This window comes from Bos indicus x Bos taurus, chromosome 2, assembly GCF_003369695.1.
Source record: "Bos indicus x Bos taurus breed Angus x Brahman F1 hybrid chromosome 2, Bos_hybrid_MaternalHap_v2.0, whole genome shotgun sequence".
Classification (NCBI taxonomy): Eukaryota; Metazoa; Chordata; class Mammalia; order Artiodactyla; family Bovidae; genus Bos; species Bos indicus x Bos taurus.
Window position 1 is genome coordinate 12,705,062 of NC_040077.1, and position 24,583 is coordinate 12,729,644.

Sequence of the window (24,583 nt, forward strand, 5' to 3'; positions counted from 1 at the left end):
GATGAGACCAGATGCCATGATCTTTTTCTGAATGTGGAGCTTTAAGCCAACTTTTTCACTCTCCTCTTTCACTTTCATCAAGAGGCATTTTAGTTCCTCTTCACTTTCTGCCATAAGGGTGGTGTCATCTGCATATCTGAGGTTATTGATAATTCTCCCGGCAATCTTGATTCCAGCTTGTGCTTCTTCCAGCCCAGCGTTTCTCATGATGTACTCTGCATATAAGTTAAATAACCAGGGTGACAATATACAGCCTTGATGTACTCCTGTTCCTATTTGGAACCAGTCTGTTGTTCCATGTCCAGTTCTACCTGTTGCTGCCTGACCTGCATATAGACTTCTCAAGAGGCAGGTCAGGTGGTCTGGTGTTCCCATCTCTTTCAGAATTTTTCAGTTTACTGTGATCCACACAGTCAAAGGCTTTGGCATAGTCAATAAAGCAGAAATAGATGTTTTTCTGGAACTCTCTTGCTTTTTTGATGATCCCATGGATATTGGCCATTTGATCTCTGGCTCCTCTGCCTTTGCTAAAACCAGCTTGAACATCTCAAAGTTCATGATTCACATATCGCTGAAGCTTGGCTTGGAGAATTTTGAGCATTACTTTACTAGTGTGTGAGATGAGTGCAATTGTGCGATAGTTTGAGCATTCTTTGGCATTGCCTTTCTTTGGGATTGGAATGAAAACTGACCTTTTCCAGTCCTGTGGCCACTGCTGAGTTTTCCAAATTTGCTCGCATATTGAGTGCAGCACTCTCACAGCATCATCTTCCAGGATTTGAAATAGCTCAACTGGAATTCCATCACCTCCACTAGCTTTGTTCGTAGTGATGCTTCCTAAGGCCTACTTGACTTCATATTCCAGGATGTCTGGGTCTAGGTTAGTGATCACACCATCGCAATTATCTTGGTCATGAAGCTGACTAACCTAGACAGCATATTAAAAATCAGAGACATTACTTTGCCAACAAAGGTCCGTCTAGTCTAAGCTATGGTTTTTCCAGTAGTCATGTATGGATGTGAGAGTTGAACTATAAGGAAAGCTGAGCACCGAAGAATTGATGCTTTTGAACTGTGGTGTTGGAGAAGACTTTTGAGAGTCCCTTTACTGCAAGAAGATCCAACCAGTCCATCCTAAAGGAGATCAGTCCTAGGTGTTCATTGGATGGACTGATGTTGAAGCTGAAACTCCAATACTTTGGCCACCTGATGCAAAGAGATGACTCATTTGAAAAGACCCTGATGCTGGGAGGGATTGGGGACAGGAGGAGAAGGGGATGACAGAGGATGAGATGGTTGGATGGCATCACCAACTCCATGGACATGAGTTTGGATAAACTTCAGGAGTTGGTGATGGACAGGGAAGCCTGGTGTGCTGTAGTCCATGGGCTCACAAAGAGTCAAACACAACTGAGCCACTGAACTTAAGTGAACTGATGCCAGTCCCAGTTAAACCATATGGGATCAAAGGAGGAACTAATGATGTAAGCTTTGATGTCTACCCAAAATGAGGAAGAAGGTGTTCTTTGATTTAAAAAAATGTAGCCCTCTTTGTTCTCAGGGCTGCACTCCCTTGTCTGCCTGCTTGTATCTCTCACAGGCATCCTATGCTTATAAATTTGTTCTTTTCCTGTCAGTTTGCTTCTCACTCAATTCTTTCCCCTCCATCTGAGCTTCAGTAAGTCCTGAGACTGGCTGCGTGGCTCCAATTAAAAATCTGTAAGTTTGACTCCCTTCCAAGTCAGGATTGTCCATTATCAAGAGTACCATGATGGAAGCTAACTCTAGGGAGAAAGCTACCTATTACACTCATTAAGTAGTCAGGTACTCAATCAGACCCAAAATACCTCTGAATAGGTGACAAACTGAAACCTGAGGATGAGAACTCACTCGTGTGAACACTTAGGAAAATCACATTGACAGAGAATATTATGCGAATAGATCTGATCAGGGAGAGCCTGCAGGTTAGAGAAATTAAAAGAAGTCAGATGTTGCTGGAGCCTCAAGAATAAGTGAATTCCATGAGCTAATTTTTAAGGGATAATTTGTTGTCAACCATATACCATACAAAACCAAGGTAAGGAGGTTGAATTCTATTCTAAATGTAATAGGAAGGACTTTGAAGTTGTGACCTGATGTATCATGATATTTTTTATGTATATTCAAAAAGCACTTTTTTTTTTTTTTTGGACAGGAACAAATGTAGAAGATGAGAGGCCATGTAAGAAAGATGACAGCCACATAAGAGACAACCCAAGATCTAATAATGTCCTTAACTGCTATTTGTAAAATAGATACTGAAGATGCAATGTTAGCACTTTTCAGTCTCTGAAGTGTACCTATGCAATGAAGTTAATGACCTCTATTAAAACGAATGTCCTATAAAGCAAGTTTATTCCATTAGACCACCAGCTAAGGGATCTGTGAACTTAAAATGACAAATTCACTGGCCAGGTGGCTGAGTATCAAAGATAGCATTTTTGAAACTGTTCAAGAGTGATGCACTAAGGTTAATTTACCAACTCAAATCACCTAGTTTTCTAAAATATCATAACTCAGAGAAAGGCTTCTGCCTGCCTCTGGATAACCAAAGGAGTCAAAATTTTTTTTTGCCCAAACTTCTTTGCCTAAAGAGCAGCAACAAAAATTTTTAAGTCTTCTATCTACTTTAATGAAGGTGTGAATAGCTAATGATTGTCTCCTATCAAAGAATTATATAGAATACTTCTTGACTAACAAGGTATCTCTAGGCCAGCTCAGAGAGGACATTAAGGCTTCCTAGGTCACAACACTGTGGTGAGTAGTCAATGCTTATACTGTTCACTTTGCCAGATACTCACCAAGATCCTAAATCTATCTTATGCTATTTTAAACACTGGTAACATCTTACTATCAAATTCCAAGTAAAAAGAACTTGAGACTCTCTCCTATCCTGTTGCAACAGAGGCCTGAAAAAGAAAACTATTTTAATGGGGATTGTTTTTTTAAGATAAGATGCCTTTTATTTTTCTTTTACCTTTTCCACCTTTTTACTTAAGATGAAAGTCAGCCAGACTTTGCTAAACTTGCTCAACAATTACGTTACAACAAAGCAGAGAAAATTCAATAATAAGTAGGTCTAAATGGAGTCTGGAAAATGTATGCTGTTCAGCTTTTAGTATTCAATTATTTTTAGAATAAGAATAGTTGATTGCCACTTTTACTTCTTTACTTTAGAAACACTTTCGTTAAAAATATTTAATTATTTTTTATGAGCTGCACTGGGGACAGTGGAACCTCTCTAGTGACCTAATGCACTAGTTATAAACACCCATAGGGTTTACCAACAAAAACAAAGACATAATTTGATTTTGATATCACTGAAGGGCCAACATATATATCGTATGTGCTAAGTGCATTGCCAAAAAGAAAAGGAAGAAACAGATATCTATTTCTTAAAAAAATATCTTATATATATACGTATATATATATATATACATAGGAAGGAGATTAGTTTCATTGCTTATATTTTTATGAAATTTGTATTAAATTTATTAGCATAATTATTTACACTTTAAATGGAAAATTCTAACAAGGCACCATACAGCAAAAAAGAAAAGTCTACTAAGTATGTAAACAAAAACAGCAATGTAATTAATCATTTATTGACTCAGTTCACATGCAGAAACCAGATTTTAGTTTTTCCTTGACAATGCCTCCTGATTAGGATTTATGAGTTATAGAAAAAACTGTAAAAGCTCACATTATTAAAATGTAAGATGCTAAAATTCAAACTGCACAGTTTACACATGCCACTCAAAGTTCAGGGGACCCTAATACTCTAGTTAAACTGAGAAAGTAATTGTATAAATAGTACACTCTAGATTTTAGAATGGAAAATGAAATCAAGGTTAAAAACAGGCAAACTATAAAAATATCATAGAGCTAAAAACATTGTCAATTACCATTTAAAGTGCAAAAAATTCATTAACAAGATTAATGATGATTTACTTAAATCATTAAATCTTTAAAATTTTTGAGTAAAAGCCTCCCCATTTCTGCACAGCCACTTTCCTAAGAATAATATTCTTAAATAAAAAACAAAATACGTGGGAAATGAAAAACAAAATACATGGGAAAGCAATGACATTTCTACCTCTTATGCATGTAGTTTATTTTCTTTACTCTATATTAATTTCATGACAAATATCTAATTAATATTAGCATACAGCAGCAGACAGGTAAAGAAAAAAACTGAAGCAAAGTTCTCTCTAATTCAGACAGTTTAAAAAGCATTAGATAATTAGTCAAACTTACTCACAGAATTGTGAAGAGTGGTTTAATGCCTGCCTGATAAATTTATTTTGCTCCACACAATTAGACCTGTGATTAAAAAAAAGAGAGAGAGAGATTTAAAAAAAAAACAAAACTGTTCTTAGTAGAACAAGCATGGAGAAGGAAATGGCAACCCACTCCAGTGTTCCTGCCTGGAGAATCCCAGGGACGGGGGAGCCTGGTGGGCTGCGGTCTATGGGGTTGCACAGAGTCGGACACGACTGAAGTGACTTAGCAGTAGAACAAGCATGTATTATTCCATTTTTTTTAATGGAAATAACACACAGTGAAAAGAAATCTTAATCTGTTTCATTACACAGATTTTGCTCTTAGAATCAATTTAAATGCATTTTAAAACAGTTAAAAATCAAATCTACCAACAATGAAGCAATAAAATAGCCAAAACAAATATTGTGGGCATCTGCCTTTTTATGGTCATGACCTATACCCCTCCAACTCACCGCCATCTGAAACACACACACACACCCCTTATCATTTCAAGTTTCTCTTCCTCTAGTGGTTCTATGCCATGTGTTGAGATTTGCATGCACTGAGCTTGCTCTTTCAACCCAGACCGCAGGAGTGAATTAATCCCACTAATGATCAACCCAATCAGGGACCTCCTCCCACTTTCCAGTTAGAACCATATGGAAAGATGTTTTCCTTCTACAGGAATTTCTAGGCTGGTAGAATGTACGTGTAAACTGTTAATGGCCACCTTATCACCAAGAAAGAACAATGTGTTTGATTCCCTGGTGACAGGGTAAGAAATTCTTCAAAGGACATAGTTCTGAGATAGAGCTGGCATGGCTTGCAAAAGGCACTTTCATATATAAGATACCTATTCTGGATACCTCTTATATCTTAAAGATATAAAAGCCTTTCTCTGCACCACCTGAGGATTCTTACAACCGGGCAAGACCCCAGCCTGCCTGAGCAGAATACCATCACAATCACATTGAGCATATCTTCTGTGGATAAAATTCAAGAAACTACTCCTACATGCCATATTCCAACCAGATGTGCCCTAAGAACATTTTTTCTTATAAAAGTATCCTTTGAGAGTATCACAGTAAAATACAATTTTTCTAAGACTTATGTATTAGAATGCTTGCTTACCCATGTCAAGACTCAAACATAGCCCTATACAGAGATAAGAAAAGGAATTTTAATTTAAACGCTATTGGTAGCAAGACAAGCAGTAGTATTCACAGGTGCTTTTGCAGCCTTCTGGGAAGGCTCTGCCATTCCCAGTGAGCTGATACTGTCCTCCGACATAAGGATAAATTACTCTCTGCTCACCAGTCAGAGATCTCCATTCATCTTAATTTTTTGCTCATAGTATTCTCTTTCTAGAATTACCTTAATTTTATGCTGCTCTTTTTACCTGGAAGTTCTTCAACAACTGCTTCTCTGTTACTGTCTTCCAAGGGAAAGTTCATAGTTAATTCTGTGTTCCTACAGTATTTTCATCATATTTTTGACTGATTACTCACCTTTGTGCATCATAATTTATCTGATTTCATGTTTGTGTTTCCCTAGCTTTTTGTACAGTATTATCATGTAATATAGACTCAACTTATATTAGCTGAATCCTTTGCAAATATGTTCTTAAAATTTTAAGTATTAAATAGAATATAAAAATCAACAGAACATATAAAGGATAAAGAATTGTATATGTGCCATGAAGAATTAATCTGAAAAAAATATCCTTAACTTAAACTAGTAATTGTAGAATTGGATTTCACGTAAATTTTAATGTCACATTATACTAGTATTTTATCTTCCAGATATTTAAATACCCTGAAAGGAACTCTATAAATGATAATTACTAAATATTAATTAATTATTGGAGAAGGAAATGGCACCCCACTCCAGTGTTCTTGCCTGGAGAATCCCAGGGATAGGGGAGCCTGGTGGGCTGCCGTCTATGGGGTCGCACTGAGTCGGACATGACTGAAGCAACTTAGCAGCAGCAGCAACAGCAGCAGCATAGCATTAATTATTAAGCATGAATAACAGAAACATTAGAAGCAACTAAAATAAGAGAAGACTGTAACAAACATACAATGGAGAAGCCAGTGAGGTATAAAAAAGAACAGTAAGTAATATCAAACTCTCTGAATTTAATTTAAATCTACAGTTTTACTAAATAGCCTTTCTGAACGTCTGCCACCTGATTTCAATGAGCTTTATAATGGCTAAGTTTGACTACACTGGTCACCTCTCCAGGCCACAATCTGTTACATGGAAAAGATCAAACAGTGCCAATCTCTTTGTCAGGTTAGTGAATAATCCATTCATTTCTTAGATCAGAACTGTGATCTGTATTTGTGTCAATCAAAGTAATGTACAGGATGTGAATAGATGGTGAAACTGAATTCTTTGAATCTAACTATAGCTAGAAAATCCAAGTAGAGAAGAATAATTAAGAATGTTAACTAACAACAGAAACACTGTATTTTAAAAATATCTACCATTCCAAATATTGAGTATGAACCAATAAAATCAACTTGCCACCTACACTACAGAACATGACCGTTTAAGAATTGATTTATAGTGATTTGTCAAAATCTTCCATTTATTATATGTACTATGCACATAAGGTAAACACTGTCTAAGATAATCACCTTAAAAAATGTTACACACCAAAACATTCAGTGCTTTAGAGTTCTGTAATGATCGTCTGTACTTGAGTAATGAAGATCTATAACCTTTCATTGCAGTTCCACAGTGCTGAGAATCTTTGCACCAGGTATCCTTGGTAACAGAGTGACAATGAAACAAACATTAAGAGTTGGATTTTAGTTTCTGAAAGGAGAAAATAGACTAGATATGATGAGGGCATTTGAATGCATTGGCCAGCATAACTTGACATTCATTTGAAAGGGAGTAGATGGCAGTTCTGATGAACCCATTGCTATGTCAATCTCCCTCTGGGAAAGTATTGCTCTATGTGTAATATTTTTAGAGATTTGAAATGTTATTTCAAGCAAAGAGTAAGAAAAAGAAATTCCTTGGTATCAGAACTGGCCATTGTTTGAATTTGAACAACTAAGCAGTTCCCTAAATTACCAGAATAAGAGACTAGATCTAGTATGGGGAAAATAATGCTTTGAAGTGGCAACCTGGTGACCCTGACAGCACAAAAATAAAAAGAATTGCTCATAAGAGTCACTGAAATTTCAGTGTTAATCTACCATAGATATAAGAGGAATAGTTAGGAAATAGTAAGAACTGCTGAATTCACAAAAAACTTTTCAACCTGAATTTACTGTTCACACACAGAGAACTACACTGTGAGTCACAAGAGATAAAGAAGTAGTTGTCCCTGTCATTTTATGATCTGTGGTTGGAGTTTATTTTCAAGGAAGACTTGAATACACATTTGATAATGTAAAAATTATAGTATCTTGGCATTATTATTCTACAGAAGCTACAGATGTAAAAAAAAAATGTGGCTGATCTCAACAAGATCTGCACATTTAACAGAACAAAAGTCTATGAAATCTATGCAGCAAACAATATCTGGACATAACTCCATACAGGACAACTGCCCTGAAGCCTTATCCCTTTTTACTCCACACATCACATTCACTAAATTGTGTTTTCATGATGTTGCCAAGTGATGGAGAAACATGTTTGCAGTCCCTTGAAATTTTTAACTTTGTTTCCACTTGTCTATATTTTGCACATGATACACTGCTTGGCAAGCATAGATTTTTTTTCATATAAAATGCAATATCTGAATTAAGATTTGAGCTTTTTATTCCCTGTCTCCCTAACTCCAGAAGACCTCCTTGACTATCCATCACCAAGACTTCCCCTTCATAGAAAATTAGGAATTCTTTCAATTCTTAGGTCCCTGATAAGCACACCTGTCTACATGATCACTTGGACTTCTTTCCTAAACTTATGTTAGAATTATATCTTTCTTCCCAGGATTCCCTGTCTAGGGCAAATCATTCTCTAGGGGTAAAGTATGGAAATGTCTTAATGGAAAAGTTTCCAAGTAGCCAAGGTGGTGAAAGGAATTAAACACAGATGGAGCTCCACATGCTCAAGTAGAAAGGCATAACGGAACATAGGCTGTCCAGGAAAGTGGTTTTGTATCTCTCTGGTATAAGTCAAAGGTGTGTGCAATTGTATCAGAAGCAGGTTGACTGAGAATTGGAAATAATAAGTTATCGCCAAGCTGTGAACAGCTTAAGTCAGATTTACACTGGCATCATTAACCAATAAAACATCACTGGTGAATAATATGGTTGGACTGCATTTTAGAAAGATAGCTCCTCACAGTAGACTGTCTGAAGGACACTGAAATAAGACAGTTGAGGCACAAATTCTGGCTGTGCCACTGTGTGGATGACCATGGATAATTTTGTATCCTTGTGTCTCGGATCTCTTATACGTTTAGCAAAAACCTTAATGGCACTTACCTCAATTATGAAGGTTAAAGCAGATAATGGATTTCAAATCCTTAAACATGCAGCTTTGTATATAGTAAGAATCAATAAACATTAGCTGTTTTATCTGTTATCCTATTTCTCAATATTTATTCCAAGTAAATATTACGGAAGGAGAATTATGTATAATTAAGAATGAATATGAAGAAAGTTTGTGATAGCACCACTTCCAGTTTTAAGAAGATAGGAGGAAAACAATTGTTTTAAATTTACGTCTTGGTTCATTTGTTACCAACAGACAAAAATGGCTGCCAAACATGGACAGTATGTTTAGAACTGCGTAACAATATACAGTCTATAATACAGGCTGCGTGACATTTCCTTTGGAAGCCAAGATAGGATGGTATAACTGCTGCCAAAAAGGAGTATGCTGTCTCAACAGCAACCAAGGTGAATATCTGAATATTCATCCTCCAGAAAGGCTGAAACTGGGGTGCAGTGAAAGACCCCTACAACTATTCATGGGGTGAGGTGTGCTCTTTCGAGGGCAATTGAAAACCATAGTGTTTCTCAAAGGATAACTGTCTCATACTTGTACAAAAGGCCAAACATAGGAGGTTTTTTGTGTGAGGAGAGAAAAGTGTTTCCAATATATATTTGAGTAAAAATATGCTAAAAAAATTGAATACAGGTTCAAGGGAAAGATGAATTATAAGTATATCTTGTACGATGTCAGGTCATATTAAAAGCAATTACTCTATAAAATACAAAATTCTGGAAGCACAAACATAACATAAAGATTCTATGTGACAAAATTAATTATAGCTTTATATTAGTTATCAAAATTACATTGAATTACTAAAGCTCCAATATTAATGACATATCAATTAAAGAACATTTGACAATTTTTAAAGATTCTTCTGAGCAATTCAAGGCAGTATATCTCATTAATGTTTTACATTGAGTTCATTCATGTAATAAAGTATTGCTTAGCCAATTAGAACAAATGTGTAACCAATTCACTGAATGACTTGGCACTGAGCTAGTAGAGAGCAAGTAAATGTAACTTTATTCTTTCACTTTACTGTTTTTCCCTTGTGCTCCAGTGAGTCTCTCATCTGTACCTCTGACAGATACATCACAAGGCAATTTCATCATTGTCAGATATTAGCGAGCAATCCCATTTTAGGTGTCAGCAAGTCCATTCAAGCCTATTATAGAGTTTCATTATTATCCAGTTCAGAAATTCTCCCCTTCCCCAGCTAAGTCCTGCTTCAGGTTGGTAAACCTGTACTAGAAAAGGCAAGTATATCAAACATTGTGTTCAAATGTGCTTAAGCGAGTTCCCAAGGGCCTTAGAGAGCTAACCATTTCTTTCTTTCTTATGTAAAGATCTCTAGAGGTAGGCAGCCCAGGTCTGGTACGGTGGTACCACATAGTCATCAGGGACTCAAGTTTCTTCTCCTAATTGTCCATATTTTTCAGCTTGTGACTTCCACATCCACTTCAGGATGCCTGAAAGATATCAGATCATTGAGTCCGCAGTCACCCTAGCAGGAGGAAGAGAGATGGGGAAAGGTCCTCCCATTCTATTTATATATATTCCTCAAAAGTCACAACTGTCTTTACTGCTTAGATCCTATGGGCCAAACCTTGATCACATGACCTCTCTTACTTGCAAGAAAATCAAACTATATTGAGAGGTAGTCATGTGCAAAGTTGAAAATTAAGAATTTATCAAGAAGAAAGGAAAAAACAGATTTTAGGGAATAGCTAGAGTCGTTTCAGCCAGGGCACAAAGTTTTCTTCATCGGTTTCCATTATACTCTTCCATTTTTCTTTCCCTACTCACAATGACACTATTTCTTCTGGATTAGGGTGGGCAAAGAAAAAGCAAGAGTGTGTTGGTGCCTCATGAGGGAAATACCTCTTGTTGTGTTCTCATGAGTTCCACAGTGATCCCCTAGTGAGATTCTCTGATTTCAGTTTGCTATAATGGGTGTTGCCTTCTCCAGCTGGCTGTGAACAATTCTACTTCAGGACTGAATCTGTGGCAATCTACTCCAGTAGACTATATCCACTGGGCTCATGTCAACCTACAAGTGATCTGTACGATCAGAATTCTTTTCAGCACAATGGCTGCCAGCAACCCGTGTCATCATTCACATCAGGGCAACAAATACAGGCACGTTTCCTGGCATTTCTGGAATACAGCTCATAGGCACTATGGGCTTCTCCCTCAGCTTGGCTATCAGGTAACTGGCCAGACTCAGCTTCAGCCTGTTTTAATACTGAATCAGGTACTAGTCTCTGCCTCTCCAGTTTTCAGAAATCTCATGACAGAACTTTAAAGGGAAATTTTTCTAAAGTTCTCTCACTTGCTCACTGGTTTAAGATGACCTTAAGTATTCCCCTAATATATGGGATAAGCGGAAAAAACAGTAGCAGAGGTCTCTAACAGTGCTCTATCTCTAAGAAAATCCCTCCTTCATTGACGTCTCCTGATCAGTCTTCAAACCTCGCCTGTATACTCTCAGAGTGACTAATGGGAAATGGCCTGTCAGGTTGGGTCACTGCTTAAGTAGTTCTGTATAAATACTTCTCTTTGCATCATGGGGTAAATTCACTTTAATTTTAATCCATACAGCCTCAGTTAACAGCTTATTGACAGAGATTATTAATATGTCTTTTGTTACCCAAACATTTTTGACCAGAGTCTTTCAATATTTACTTACATAACAAATTGCTGGCCACTGATGTTTTCTCCAAAAATCGCCCAGGCAATAATGTGTTAATATAAAAGTAAAGGAAATTTTTCCATTAAAAAAATTAACAGATTTTTGAAAGATATAAAAATGCACAAATAAAACTATGTGACTAAGGATTGACATGTATACATCATGGAAACATCACCGCAATCAAGTTCACAAACACATGTGTAATACCTCCAAACTTTCTTGGGCCCCTTGGAAATATTCGCCTAACTCAAGACTACACAGATTTTTCTTAGGTTTTCTCCCAAAAGGATTTGTAGCTTTAGGATTTACAGTTAGTTTCATAAATCATTTGAGTTAATTTTTATATACGGTAAGAGGTGTGGATTAAAGTTCATGCTTTTGCATATAGATATCCAATTTTTTGACACGTTATTGAAACGACTGTCCTTCATCCACTAAACTTTCTTTTTTTCTCTCAAAATTCAATGTTTAGTTCTAATTCTGTGTTCTCTATTCTGTTTGATTGATCTATTTGTCTATCCTTAGACAAGTACCATAGGCCTAGTTACTGCATCTAAATAAGTCTTAAAATCAGGTAGTGTAAGCCCTTCAAATTTATTTTCTTTGTCAAAATGTGGCTATCCTACTCACTTTGAGTTTCCATATGAATTTTAGAATCAGCTTGTCAATTTCTACAAAAAACTTTGAGAGGATTTTAATTGAGATTATGTTGGATATAAAAAACCAATTTACACAGGACTATGGAGACAATTACTGTGATATTGAATGATTTGCCTAGGAAATGAACATAGATCATTCTGTCATTTTTGAGACTGCATCCAAGTAGTGCATTTTGGACTCTATTGTCAACTATGAGGGCTACTACATTTCTTTTAAGGGATTCTTGCCCACAGTAGTAAATATAAGGGCCATTTGAGTTAAATTCACCCATTCTAGTACATTTTAGTTCGCTGATTCCTACAATGTCAATATTGACTCTTGCCATCTCCCCTTTGACCACTTCCAATTTGCCTTGATTCATGGACCTGACATTCCAGGTTCCTATGCAATATTACTCTTGACAGCATCAGACTTTACTTCTGGCACCAGTCATATCCACAACTGGGTGTTGTTTTTGCTTTGGCTCCATCTGTTCTTTCTTGAGTTATTTCTCCACTGATCTCCAGTAGCATATTGGGCACCTACTGACCTGTGGAGTTCATCTTTCAGTGTCCTATCATTTTGTCTTTTCATACTGTTAATGAGGTTCTCAAGGCAAGAGTACTAAAGTGGTTTGCCATTCCCTTCTCCAGTGGACCATGTTTTGTCAGAGTTCTCCACCATGACCCATCCGTCTTGTGTGGCCCTACACAGCATGGCTCATAGTTTCATTGAGTTAGTCAAGGCTGTGGTCCATACTATCAGACTGGTTAGTTTTCTGTGACTGCGGTTTTCAGTCTGTCTGCCCTCTGATGGATAAGATTAGAGGCTTATGAATGCTTCCTGATGGGAGAGACTGACGGAGGGGGAAACTGGGTCTTGTTCTGATGTTGATGTTCAAACTACGACACAATTGCACTCTCTCACACGCTAGTAAAGTAATGCTCGAAATTCTCCAGGCCAGGCTTCAGCAGTACATGAACTGTGAACTTCCAGATGTTCAAACTGAATTTAGAAAAGGCAGAGGAACCAGAGCTCAAATTGCCAACATCTGTTGGATCATTGAAAACCCAAGAGAGTTCCAGAAAAACATCTACTTCTGTTTTATTGACTCTGCCAAAGCCTTTGAATGTGTGGATCACAACAAACTGTGGAAAATTCTGAAAGGAAAGGGAATACCAGACCACCTGACCTGCCTCTTGAGAAATGTGTATGCACATTAAGAAGCAACAGTGAGAACTGGACATGGAACAACAGACTGGTTCCAAATCAGGAAAGGAGTATGTCAAGGCTGTATATTGTCACCCTGTTTATTTAACTTATATGCAGAGTACATCATGAGAAATGCTGGGCTGGATGAAGCACAAGCTGGAATCAAGATTGCCAGGAGAAATATCATTAACCTCAGATATGCAGATGACACCACCCTTATGGCAGAAAGTGAAGAACTAAAAAGCCTCTTGATGAAAGTGAAAGAGGAGAGTGAAAAAGTTGGCTTAAAACTCAACATTCAGAAAACTAATATCATGGCATTCGGTCCCATCACTTCATGGGAAATAGATGGGGAAACAATGGAAACAGTGGCAGACTTTATTTGGGGGGCTTCAAAATCACTGCAGATGGTGATTACAGCCATGAAATTAAAAGATGCTTACTCCTTGGAAGAAAAGTTATGACCAACCTAGATAGCATATTAAAAAGCAGAGACATTACTTTGCCAACAAAGGCCCATCTAGTCAAAACTCTGGTTTTTCCAGTAGTCATGTATGGATGTGGGAGTTGGACTATAAAGAAAGCTGAGTGCCAAAGAATTGATGGTTTTGAGCTCTGTTGTTGAAGAAGACTCTTGAGAGTCCCTTGGACAGAAAGGAGATCCAACCAGTCCATCCTAAAGGAAATCAGTCCTGAATATTCATTGGAAGGACTGATGCTGAAGCTGAAACTCCAATACTTTGGCCACCTGATGTGAAAAACTGACTCACTGGAAAAGACCCTGATGCTGGGAAAGATTGAAGGCAGGAGGAAAAGGGGATGACAGAGGATGAGATGGTTGGATGGCATCACACACTCAATGGACATGAGTTTGAGTAAAGTCTAGGAGTTGGCGTTGGACAGGGAGGGCTGGCATGCTTCAATCCATGAGTTCGCAAAGAGTCAGACATGACCAAGTGACTGAACTGAACTTAATGGAGAGAATTGACATCTTAGTATTGGATGTTTAAGTTTGGGTCTTTCTTTTCTATTACTTAGATCCTCTTTAATTTCTCTCAGCAATGTTCTGAACCTTTCCGTGTATAGCTTTAAACAATTGTGTATTAGCAATTGTTCATTGTTAATACACATAAATGAAAGGGAATGTTGTCTCGTGCTCAGTGATGTACTGTTCCTTTTAGGTCTTTTTCTGTTTTTCATTTTGGATAGTTTCTATTGCTATGTCTTATAAATTCACTAATCTTCTGTAATATTTGTTCTTACTTCCACTCAGTGTATTTCTTATGTTAGACATTGTCATTTTTATCTCTGGAAATTCAATTTTGTTCTTTTTTTGATATGTCTCTCCTGGAGAAGGAAATGGCAGCCCTCTCCAGTATTCTTGCCTGGGAAACCCAATGGACAGAGGAGCCTGGTGGGCTACAGTCCATGGGGTCACAAAGAGTTGGACACAACTAAGCAACTAAAGCTTTCACTTTCTCCACTTTTGGACATATGGAATACAGCTACAATAATAGTTTTTATGTCCTCATCTATTAATTCTATTACATATGCCATTTCTATATGATGTTTCCATTTATTGATTTTTGTCTTTGTTATATGTAATATTTTCCTGCTCCTGTCCATGCTTGAAAAATTGTATTAGATATTTTGAGTTTTACCTTGTTGAGTGCTGCATATCTTATATTCAAATATTCCTGAGATTTTTTTTTTTCTGGGTTGCAGTTAACTTGCCTAAAACAGTTTAATCCTTTTATGCTTTTAAGCTTTATTACATAGGGATTAGAGAAGAACTCAGTGTAAAGCTAATATTAACCCACCACTGAGGCAATACACTTTAGAGGACTCTATCCAATAGCCCTTGAATTGTGTTACTTCCCACTGTGTATTTGGCAGGAAGAGGAACTATTTCTAGCCTTGTGTAAATTCCAGGGATTATTCCTTCAGTCTGTTGAGTCCTTTTGAATGGTTCTCTCTGCCATGGCTAAATTCCCCGCTTGCAAATGCTGATCAGTGCTCAGTTAAAGACACAAAGAGATTTCTAGAGTTCCTTCCCTCAGCCATTCTCTTTTCTCTAGAACTCTGCGCTTGGCCTCAAAAACTCCCAGTTCCAACTCCTTAACTTATTGAAGCTGCAGGACTTTTACTGGTTTCCTACTCCTTATGCTACAACCTGGAAACCTGTCATATGCAGGACGCGATTGTAAGATTGTACACCTTACCCCCTTCTTTTCACAATTGCTGTGAAACATCACCTGATGTCCAATGATGTGAACACTACTATTTCACATAATTTATCTGGTTTTTTTTTTAGTTGTTTCAAGGACGTTATTGTTGGCATAATTCCAAGATAGCCTTCATAAGATTCCAAGGCTCTGAAATGCACATGAATTATTTCCAGTTATGCAGTCAAACACTAATTTTAAAGTATTGCTTTGAAGGGATTTTGCAGATATAATTATAGTCCCATATTAATGTTAAAATAGGGAAATTATCTGCATGGACCTGATAACCACATAAATCCTCTAAAACTAAAGCTTTTTCTCCAGCTAGAAGAGGAAATTTGCTAACTTTAAAGATGGAGGGGGCCATATGGCCATGAATATGAGTGACCTCTAGGAGGTGACAGCTGTAGCTGTTCTCAACCCACAGCTAGCAGGAAAATCGGTGCCTTGGTCTGCTACAGCTAACACTGACTGGACTAGTTGGTCTCCATCACTTTTTGCTTCACTTGCACATCCTCTTATCATACCTTTTTTTTTCTTTCTTTCTTTTGTTAATGATTCCTTTGCACCTAATTGCTTAAAGAAACTCATTTGTTAGTTAAAGCTGTATGAGGCATCTGGTGATTTTCCTCTTTGAAACACTCCCTAATACGCATCTTCTTTGTAAGCATTCTTCATTCCAGAAGAGAAGGTCATGGTACAATAGCCCCAGAGAACATTAGACCCCATCTCTATACATTTTGATGGTTTTGAAATGTTTCATGAGAAGAGAAGAATCAGACCCCACACCTGCTCTGATCTTTACGAAGAACCCTATTTTGAGCTAACATTATAAGTTTTACTCACTGAACCCTTTCAGGGAGGACACAGTGTCAAGAGCACTGGTCTGCTGTGGCCTCCTTTGCCTGGCAAAGAAATAAGGCTACTCTTTTCCCCTTCACCCCAAACCCTGTCTCCGTGATTTTTATCTGATGCCAATGTACAGAGACTGGATTTCAGTAACAAGTCCTATAGCAGCAAGGAAATTAATTATGCCAACAGCAGGTGAGCGTGTAAGAGGGTTCTGACCACCCCCATACTCAGCCCCATGAAAAACGCAGCTTCAGCCAATGCTTTGATTTCAGCCTAGTGAGACACTAAGTAGAGACGCCAGTCCTGCTGTGCCCAGACTTCTGTCTAGTTTTAGGTACTTTAGCACTAATTTTGTTTATTGCCACTGCACATTGGCTGGTTTTCATTAGCCAGGCATTCTCATAAACACCTTATATGCTATTTTTCTTTCATTCGTCACAATTGCAATGGATATTAAATAGTCTTAGTCTCATTTGACTAAGGAGTTTCAGGATTCCAAACTCAGAATGGTTAGTTAGAGAAGGCAAGACTCCTGGGAACAGAGACCTAGATTAAATCTGTACTGATACCATATGGAAATCCCATAGCCACTGGGAATAGGATCAGTGTGATGTAGCTCTTCTGTAAAGAAAGGATCCTGGGGTGACAATTTCTCCCAGCCATTTATTTTACTCTTTAAATATTTTAGGGAGGAAAATGTGTCCATTATCTGAAATGTGGAGCTCATAAAATCGTACCTCTATCATTAAACCAGATGAAGAAAAGTCTCAGTCTGTGAGGGAGCCTTATACCATGCTTGGTTGAGTCACATAAGACTGTCATTACAGGGAAAGAAAAATGGTTTTACAACCAGAGCAGCACTAGACTAACACATCCTCCCTCTCACTCTAATATCCCCAATTTACAGCTGTTCTCCTAAACTCAAAAGTTTCCAGTTTGGACAACTATATAGCCATCCTGGCTATCATTACCAGAAAAACCACATAGTTGCATTAGTCAGACTGAAGGCTCAACTACTGTAAGCAAAAGACTGAAAAGTATACTTGTCAAAGAACATAGAAATGTATTTTCCCTCCTCACATAATAGTCCAATAAAGATGGATGGGCCAAGTTCAGCAAAATCATCCCAGAACCCAGGCTAGCAGGATAGTTCTTTTACTCTTAATATGCTACTTCTGACACTTTTCCAGTTGTTTCCATTTTCCATCAAGGTAGGAAAGGGCTCCCAGGCTTCTCTGCCTTTGGAATTCTCCAGGCAAGAGTATTGGAGGGGGTATCCATTTTCTTCTCCAAGGGATCTTCCTGACCCAGGGATTAAATCCAGGTCTCCTGCATGGCAGGCAGAGTCTTTACTGTCTGAGCCATCAGTGAAGCCCAAATCTAGAGCAGTCATCTTAACTAGTTGAACCAGAGTGGGACACCTCTCCACTCACATGCCATCCATAGAAGTGAATTTAATCATAGGACCACATCAGCAAGAAAGGATAAAGGACTGTGGCTTTAAAAACTAGTAGATCTTGCTGCGATGGGCCAACTTTGCTCACTCTAATATTGCTTCCTTTGTTCCCCAACTCCACTACACCATAACAGGGTGACTATAAAGCTTGTATTTAATATTAAATAGTGGTGACGTTCCACAGGAGATTTTTTATTTTAGGTATGTGGAGAGTTGATCCAAATTCAGATCAAATAATCATAAAACACAAGGCCAAGAGTCACAGATTATGTTACAGTCTGTCTCTAACTTTGCAAATAAATATTAAATTCACTTTTGTGTGCCTTTTCTTCAGTATTCACCGTACTGACCTGAACAGTTGGTATAAGAGAAATATAGCAGTAAATAAATAATATAACTTCTTTCTCCTTAATAACAGACTAAGAGACATTAATATAGACTCACAGACTTTAAATGAATAGAAAAATAACAAACTTCAAAACTTAATGCTAAAAAAAATCACAATAAATCTTCCAAAGCAAATATATGAAAAGGAAATTTGACTTTTTTGATATTGCCTAAACAAAAATTCCTGTCATTGATATTAATTCTAGATGTAACCAAATCAAACTTAAGATTATCAAATATTTTATAATTATAATTTGATATAAAATAACAATGACAATAAAGGTTTATACACATGGTATTATGCAATTATAAACGTGGGAAATCAAGCTATCTCTTTTAGTTTCAAATACCCATATTTGAAACTTCTAAAAGTAAAAATAAAACACATATATCAGACAGATATCAATGCATAGAAAGACCTTCAACAAATGAACTCTCAGTTTTGAATATTGGCTGTTTGCCAGCTAACTCATTACACATGGCATCTGGATCTTCCCTGCTTTTCCAGGAGTTCTGTGAGCAAGGCCATGGCTTCCTGGTTAGAGAAGTATAACAAGACTTCCACACTTGAAAATTATCCGACTCAATAATCTATAAAATCCAATATGTACTCATTGGTACCCAAAACCTTGTTCTTGATATAATCAAAAGAATTAAAATTGGTTTGAAGATGAAAGAATTGGAGAAGGGACATCCTATTACTGAAAAGGACATCCTTTCAGTAATACACTATTAATTCCCTGGAGTTGATCCATGTGTTATGTTCTTTGTGTAGATCACTAAAATAAATGCCACATGAGTAAGAGGGATATACATAACCACCATCTCATTTTCACTAATACACGTTAAAATAAAACCTATATGTGGTATTTCATCAGCATATTTCTTGACTCCATTTCTCCCTCAGGTCACACTTGTGATTGGGCTATGCTATGACACAGAGGAAGGTGCTAAATCTGTTTTCAGAAGTTTGGGGTTTATTTTTATTTTTTAATTTATTTTATTATTATTTTTATCACATTGAACAATAATTTGGCATCGGGTTGCCTCTGCTTGGTCACACTAACATTCTTTTAAACCCCTCACACTTTCTTGTATCCCAACTACCATTTCTCATTGACTCAAACCAAAAATGTATTTCCTGTTTCAACTTGGTGTTTAACCTAGATAGTGATTTTCAATCTAAGGATCTTGCTAAAATGCCAATTCTGTTTCACTCTGGGGAAGAACCTAAAAAGTCTACATTTCAAACAAGTTCTCAGGTGATAGTGATGCTGCAGGGACTCAGACCGCAGCTGGAACACCTAGGATACTTTCATGCTCACCGACATAAACTAACATCTCTAGTGAAAATAAGGATAAAAAAAATAACTTTGAGAAAGCCCTTAAAGGCTACCAGCTCCCTTAGGGAAATCTCTAAGTGTGTCTTAATGGAGAAACAGTCTGAAAAGTGCCAGACACTTTCAATAACAAGAAGAGATTTTGATAGATCAGAACTTTTCAATTGTAACAATGGATAAAACTTTATGTAACGGATAAAGACTGTTAAATTCTTTTGATACTTTGGAGCAGAAATTGTGGTAGCGGGTAACTCATGACTCCTCTTTTCTGGTTTATTCCCCTGAATGGTCATTCAATGAGCACTGAACAGTGTTGAGGTATTAAAGGCTGAAATTCACTCCTAACGCTATTAATGACAGCAATTATCATAAACTAGGGAAGGTCCCATCGAGTCCAAGATCATTTCCCAAAGTAGAAAATGAAGTACTTTCAGTCTGCTGAGTACTTTTTCACATGAGTTTGATCGTGAATTATTATTAAAATTGCATGACTTTTATTTTTACCAGCTCATAGACAAATTATTCCTTGCACATATCTAAGTTCTTAAAAACCCATAAATAGCATTTCTTTAAATGAATGAAAAGTGCTTTAAATAAATACGTTTTTCATGTTGGAATATAAAAATAAACAACAGAATTAATTTACATGTTTAAAGACCTCATCCACAACAATTTCCCTTGCATTGGAGGAGTATAATATTTTTACTAAAATCACACTGAATAAATACACTATCAGTAGTAATATTTTGAATTATAGGTGAAGACAAAGACAAATGCCAATTTGTCTACCACAAGTGTTCAGAGAATATCAAATACTCTGAACATTTTTGCGTTATGCCTTATGTTTGGACAAAAACAAATGTTTTGCAAATGTCTGCCAAGTCATCTTCTATGACTTCCCCATCTGTATTATGCAAATGTGTTATTTCCATGTATTTCAACATAGTCTCATGTTTTGTACATATTTTGCTCTGACGGCATTTTACTATGGTCAGTCTTACAGATAAGTATATAAGCACAATTATGACCATGTCCACAACTTGGGTGAAAATTTGCTAAAAAAACATTGCAAAAATAAAGGAAAAAAAGCATAGTATAAACTTTAATTACATTTTCTGAGTGAAATATTTGCTTCCAAGTTGATTATTTTCCTTATTGAACATGTTTTCATTTCTCAGCTGATATACTTTCTCTTTTTGTGAAAATTTTACTAATATCTTAGGTTGGGATTTTGGTGTTGGCCATATGGTGATGTCCATGTGTAGAGTCTTCTCTTGTGTTGTAGGAAGAGGGTGTTTGTTATGACCAGTGCATTCTCTTGGCAAAACTCTATTAGCTTTTTGTCCTGCTTCATTCTGTACTCCAAGGCCAAATTTGCCTGTTACTCCAGGTGTTTCTTGACTTCCTATTTTTGCACTCCAGTCCCCTATAATGAAAAGGACATCTTTTTGGGGTGTTAGTTCTAAAAGTCTTGTAGGTCTTCATAGAACCATTCAACTTCAGCTTCTTCAGCATTACTGGTCGGGACATAGACTTGAATTACCGTGATAGTGAATGGTTTGCCTTGGAAATGAACATTACTTTGTCAACAAAGGCCCACCTAGTCAAGGCTATGGTTTTTCCAGTAGTCATGTATGGATGTGAGAGATGGACTATAAAGAAAGCTGAACGCCAAATAATTGATGCTTTTGAACTGTGGTTTTGCAGAAGACTCTTGAGAGTCCCTTGGACTTCAAGGAGATCCAACTAGTCCATCCTAAAGGAGATCAGTCCTGGGTGTTCATTGGAAGGACTGATGCTGACGCTGAAACTCCAATCCTTTGGCCACCTGATGCGAAGAACTGACTCATTTGAAAAGACTCTGATGCTAAGAAAGATTGAGGGCAAGAGGAGAAGGAGCCGACAGAGGATGAGATGGTTGGATGGCATCACTGACTCAATGGACATGAGTTTGGGTAAACTCCAGGAGTTGGTGATGGACAGGGAGGCCTGGTGTGCTGGAGTTCATGGGGGCACAAAGAGTCTGACATGACTGAGCAACTGAACTGACTGGGTTGGGATAAAATATATAATTTTTTCCATTAAAACTAGTGGAAATATTTTTGTTTATTTAATGCCTTTTCATTTTGGTGAAAGATAGTTCAGGAACAAATTAAAATATTTTTCGGAGCCTTCCTGGTGGCTCAGTGGTGAGGAATCTCCCTGCCAATATAGGAGACGCTGGTGGTCATTCCCTGATCTGGGAGAGTCGCACATGCCAAGGAATAGCTAAGCCCATGCGTCACAACTATTGATCCTGTGCTCTAGATCCCAGAGCCATAATTACTGAAGCCTGCATGCCCTGAAGTCTGTGCTACACAACAGAAGTCACCACAACGAGAAGCTCATGCACAGCAGCCAGAGAGCAGCCCCTGCCTGCCGCAACTAGAGAAAAGGCTGTACAGCAGTACCCAGCACAGCCAAATGTATTTTTAACATTAAAAAAAATGTAGTGAGAGGTGCTATATGCATATATCTGCAAAGTGTATATTCTACGTATAACATCCAAATACAGAGCAGTATCATCAACCCTTTATCTCATTTTTCTCATATCTAACTAAAGAAACAATGCTTGCCAACAGAAAAAATTTCCCTCAAATTATTAAATATCAAAATAATAATTATCTATTTTTAAAGGTATTATTGACATTAACTATTATTATTAGAAATCAATCAGGTATAATTGAAATAAAATGTATCCAATCAGTCAAATGAAATGTTTTAGAATAGATATTAACAGAGGCTGTCAAAATGTAATTATAATAATGGGAATCCAAAATCAAAGAGATATTATGACACAGCCAGACTCTATTTAAAGAAGGAGTGGAACAAGTAATCAAATAATGATGATAATACTCTATGTAGAGTTACCTTAGGGAGTACTGAGATCACTACAATTCAGATATTATTCACAAATAAAGCAATATACAGATAGTGGGTTGTGAAAGTAAGGAAAAGTTCCATGAAGAAATCATGAGCAAAGTTTTAGTTAAGAATGAAAATATTGTATAAATGTTGATAATGTTTTCCTATAATTAGGCAGCCATTAATAGACTTTTAAGATTGAGAGTAAGATCATTTTCAAAATATAATTCCAGATACAAGATTTACCAATATGGTAATGAAATATATTGATCCTAGATAATATACATGGCATTTGCAGAAATCAATATCCCATCACACTACACTAATTCAATGCATTCTAATATTATTAATAAATGAATCACAGAGTTTAGAAGCTTGAAAAATTCAAAGGCAAAACCCATTCTCAAATGGGCCAGGCTAAATGAATGCTATCAAAATGATACACATTGCAAAGAAATTTTTAAAATGTGTGTAGTATTTCAAAACTTAGCTGAAGGATGGTTATCAGTAGCACACAGCTCAACATGGAAGTTCTGAGCTAAACTCCTAAACCACTTTTTGTTTGAAATTTTTCTGTCTTTTTCTAGCTCTACCTCCATCCAGATTTCTCTCTCATTCTCAATGCATTTGTTGACACCTCAACATTCAAAAATCTTTGAGTTCTAATAGTCCAAAAATATATTTTACCCTATTTCCCAAATTTTCGAAACTCACAATGATACAGATCTTATTCAGATGGAAATCAATTATGTGTTATTGCAGTAAACATATTAAGAAACATAATCCTCCCAGTAATACCTGCATTTCAAATAAACATTGTTTAGATCATCAATGTTTCACACGGATGATTAAAAATAAAGTCTCTTATTGGATAAATATGGTGACAATGTACTGGCAGAACTACTACACAAAAATTCCACAGCTTGGATTCTCTCTCGCTCTTTCATCAGTAAGCAGATAACTCTGACAATCTATTTTACCTACAGTTGCATGTACCTCATTTGCAAAATTTTTAAAAAAAAAGCTGACTTTTATCAAAATTCATTACCCATCATGACATTTTGTTGAGCACTCACCCACCATGTAATGGAAAAAGAACTATAATCCTAATTTTTTTGTTTGCTTGTTTTCAACATCAGAATGCATTTTTTTTTTAAATTGGGGCAGAGTTACTTTACAGTGTTGTGTTAGTTTTTGGTGTAAAATTAAGTGAATCAGTTTTATATATACACATCCATCCCCTACTTGTTGAACCTCCTTCCCACTCCACCCCTATCCCATCCCCAACCCATCTAGGTCACTACAGCACACAGAGCTGAGCCCCTGTGCTGAACAGCAGGTTCCTACTAGCTATCTACTTTACACATGCTGCTGCTGCTAAGTCACTTCAGTCGTGTCCGACTCTGTGCGATCCCATAGATGGCAGCCCACCAGGCTCCCCCATCCCTGGGATTCTGCAGGCAAGAACACTGGAGTGGGTTGCCATTTCCTTCTCCAATGCATGAAAGTGAAAAGTGAAAGTGAAGTCGCTCAGTCGTGTCCGACTCTTAGCGACCCCATGGACTGCAGCCCACCAGGCTCCTCCATCCATGGGATTTTCCAGGCAAGAGTACTGAAGTGGGGTGCCACTGCCTTCTCCACTTTACACATAGTAGTGCATATATATCAGTCCCACATTAGAATCAACTGTGGAGCTTCTGCTCCAAACACACAGACCTAGACCCACCTCTGAGACAGAACTGATTTGGCAGATATAGAATGGCACCTTAGTATCTGTATGTTCACTAAGCTCTGCTGAAGATTCAAATACATAGACAGGAGCGACATAAAATGTGCCTTCTATACCAATCAATTAAACCTGCTTTCAGTGTTGCCTATGGGCCACACGCTCTGCTTAGGGGCTTTGGGATGCACAGAACATAGCACTATCCTTATTCTCAGGTATCAGAGTGTAGTGCAGAAGCCTTCCCTAAACTAAATGAGTGCTATGAACGAGGTTTGAGTGCAGGGTTTAGGGAGCACAGAGAGTGGTGAATGGTCACCAGAGGGACTGTGGAGGATGTTGAGATGGTCCTTGAAGAAGAGTCAGATTTTGCTGGCTAAGTAACAG